The sequence below is a fragment of the Ochotona curzoniae genome, unplaced genomic scaffold (genome assembly GCF_017591425.1).
Source record: "Ochotona curzoniae isolate NIBS_2020 unplaced genomic scaffold, NIBS_Ocur_1.0 contig_3622, whole genome shotgun sequence".
NCBI lineage: Eukaryota > Metazoa > Chordata > Mammalia > Lagomorpha > Ochotonidae > Ochotona > Ochotona curzoniae.
This window is the reverse complement of record NW_024465926.1, coordinates 17,322,517-17,326,576: the sequence shown is the minus strand read 5'-3', so window position 1 is coordinate 17,326,576 and position 4,060 is coordinate 17,322,517.

Here is a 4,060-nt window from a genome sequence, read left to right as displayed (position 1 = left end):
GCATAATTGCTTGCCAAACAGCCATCTCTCAGTAGACTCAACTTCATGATGCCAATGATTTCGCTCACACCTTTTGCCTTTACATCTCAGTATTCATAGCACTTTCTGGCACTTATCTCCTCTGAATTCACACATTTAAAAAAAAATAAGAAGCTGTATATGAAAGACAAAAGCATACAAGTATCTTTGGTTTTCATTTTTTGTTTATTTTGTGGATGCCACTGTTTCTTTCATGGACATTCCTACTTTTTCAGACCCTTAGTCTTACTTTCGATACTTTCCATCCATTACTGTCCTTATTAGGAGTCCGTGTATGGCAACGTCTTCCAATAACCAATGAAAAGCAAGACAAGATGGGAAAGTGGTAATGCCACAGATGGAGTATTTATTCCCTGGTGACTATCACACTGACCCACATGCTCCTTACCTGGAGACCCAGCTTGAGTTAGCAATCTTTCTGCCCCCATAGTGCCTCTCCAACTGAATTTCAGAAACCAAACTACTGTATCTAGTCCCTAGGGCAGCCCATCTGTATGGTGAGAGGTCTGCAGGCACATTTCTTCTAGAACCAGAACACAGAAGCCTTCCTTGTCTAACCTATCTCCACGTTATTCCTCAGCCTGTAGACGCATCAATCTGTCACACACACACACAGGCACTCTGGAACAGTCACCCAACATGTCTTTGATAAATGAATACAGTTTGAAGAAAGAGAGAGTTCTTCCATAACTGCCTGCCTGCCAGGCGCCTGCCCTCAAGTCATCTCCACACGAGGCTGACGTGGCCACCAATGTGATGTGTGGACACTTGTCCTTTACAGGCAAAACGTTGCATAGCTTTGCCTTTGGTCTTGAAAGTTGTAATTGCCATCCTACTGGCTTCACCACAGGTGTTTGCCCATTTCACTGACTGCCGTTATTCCATTTCTTATCCTCTCCTCATTCAACTCTCCCAGTTATTTCTCAAAGGTGTGTCCTCTATTTCCTGAAGATCCCTTGCTATACTGAACTGCTGCCCTCATCTTCTCACTTTTCTAAAATTCACTGCAAAACTGATCCAGGTTTACCCAGGTTTGAGATGTCCAAAATACAGCAGTATGAGAAAAAAAAAACCTGCAAAACTTTTTAAACTGTTTATTAAAATGTGCATGAATTAGGAGCAAATTGAAAGTTGCTAATTGAAAGAGATATCATTAATATGAAAGACCAAGACGTAGGGCTTATTGAGATAACAATAAAAAATATGAACTACAGTCAATTGGTAAGCTGGTGACATCATCAAAAAAATAATAATGTAGCAAAACATTATTTTTTACTGATGTACCTGGTCTGTCCTTTAGACATCAGCTGCAATAGAAACTGACAGGTTCTGGTAAAAAGGGTAAAGTCAAAATCCATTCAAATCCATTTGTGAATTATAAATAAAGTATAACACCATATACTGAGTTGTCCTTCCAAATCCCTTGCTTGGTGATGATAAAGAGATCTGTGCGTGCTTTAAAATTTAATGTGACCATCATTCACCAGCAGCCAAGTTGGGTCACTTTTTACTCATACGATGTGCAACACACCCATCCAGGTTTGCATCTTTACTTAGCCTCTTTCCTCATAATTTTGCTTTCTTTATATTTGCCTAATAAGTGAATGCTAGTTTAAATATTTGAGAAAAGAATTATAATTTTTCACTTCCAGGTGCTGAACATTAGCCATTGAGTTTTAAGACTTCTGTTAAGGGGCCCAGTGTGGTAGCCTAGTAGCTAAAGTCCTCACCTTGCACACACTGGGATCCCATATGGGCACCAGTTCTAATCCCAGCAGCCCCGCTTCCCATCCTGCTCCCTGCTTGTGACCTGGGAGAGCAGTAGAGGGCATCCCAAAGCCTTGGGACCCTGTGCCTGCGTAGGAAACCCAGAAGAAGCTCCTGGCTCCTGGGTTCGGATCAGCTCAGTTCCGGCTGTTGCAGACACTTGGGGAGAGAGCCAACAGATAGAAAGTCTTCCTCTCTCTCTCCTTCTCTCTGTATATCTGAATTTCCAATAAAAAGAAAATAAATCTTTTAAAAACACAACACAGAGTTGTGATTTTTGCTACCCTAGAAATGTATGTAAACATAGGCATATGTACTTATGCATGTCTGCTTGAATGTGATATATATATGTATGTATATATATTTAATTTATTACCATTTCGTAATGTAGAAATTTTGTGATCTAGCAATATAAAATTGAAGTCTGTGTGAGAGTAACCTTGCATTTTTGTGCCATACTTTACTAATGCAGGGATCAAATTGGCTCATTATTCCTTCTTAAAGGTCCACAAATTCTCATTTTACTTGAACGCATTTCTTAGAATAAATTATACGAGTGTATTCTGACTAAAGTAATTTCTATCAAAAATATCACGATAGCCTAGTCTGTTTATTCACAAAATATCAAGTCATTTATTTTTCTGTCTTTTTATCATCCTGCACTCTTAAAAAATGCATACTTCAGAATTTTTGGTCTTTTAAGGAAAACAAGGTGATAGAAAAATGGTAAAAAGTGGATGATGCCAGAACTTAAAGAGGTCTTGGTTCTAATCCAACTTCTAGCTAGAGTTAAATTCTAGACCATAAGATATTCTATTTACTCTCCCGAGGAGTATGAATATTAATCTCAGTTTTCCCTTACATTTTGTCCATAAAATGGAACTACAGGGCCAAATCTGTCATATCCTATATCGTGACATTTTAGCTACTTAATGTTAATGTCTTGAAACCTAGACAAAAATGGCAAAGAAATTTCTCATACTTCAGTTAGGGTATTACATTCAACACAAAGTAGTAACTAGTTCACATTGTCATTTTTAGTGGTTTTTGCTGTTTCTGAACTCTAACTTGCTTTACAAGAAGCTATGGCAGATATACACTTTTTAGTGCTTATGAATTTTCTAATATTTTGTTTTCTGCCACAGTAATTCAAAAATAAATTAAGAGAACATTTTAGAATTCACAATTCTTTAATAATCCTCTGGGCTATTAGCTAGATTTGGGGAAAAATCTACTTTTTTTTGTTGTTTTCACTTTTTTAAGAAAGTGGAACTTCCAAATTCTAACACTGACCCTTTTACAATATCGCATTTTAGAAGAATGAGTGGGTGTATACATCATGCATGACACACTTCGTGAATGACTAAGGATTTGGGGCAACCTGTTCAACAGCAACATGTGGCTGATACAATAGCAACTTTGTATTAAAGGAGAGACGGAGGGACAATATAATAGGCTTTAAATATTGACCTAAAGCAACATATCCGATCAAGAGCGGTGGGTTTGGGGAGTCCGTGAAATGATTCACAGAATGCTTATTTAGGGACCAGTGTGGTGGCTTGCCAGCTACTTCTCTGTCTGCAATACCAGCATCCCATATGGTTCCCTGTTTGTGTCTTGGCTGCTCTATCCCTATCCAGCTCTCTGTTTATGGCTGGAGAAGGTAGCAGAGGATGGCTCAAGCCCTTGACTCCTGCATCCATGTGGGAGACCCAGAAGAAGCTCTAGAAACTACTTTCAGATTGGCTCAGCCTCAGGCGTTGCAGTCATTTGAATGAAACAGCAGGTGAAAGATCTACCTCTATCTCTCCTTCTCTCCGTAAATATGCCTTTCAAATAAAAACAAATAAGCTTACTATTTTAAGTCATACTAGCTTAAACACATGATATTTTCATGTTATTTTCTGATAAAATATCAATATGTTCTTTAGTCTATAATGTAGTTTTAATTAAATGGTCATCAACAAATTTCTTGCAAAATAAAGCTAAGTAATTTAAGACCTATATGTTTAAAAGCACTTGTTTTCGAAGTTCGATCCAAAATAAATGAGCCTATCACAACCATTCAATTTCCTAAACGAACTAAAATAGCAGGGAAGTTATAAAGACAGCATGGTTAAAACAAAAAGAAAGGAAATAATACAGGCAAAAACAATAATTTGGGAAGGCATTCATTTTATAATTTAAGACTTCCTTATTTATAGCTTTAATTTAATAATTTGTTTATTTGCTTTCATTTTGAATTATACCTTTT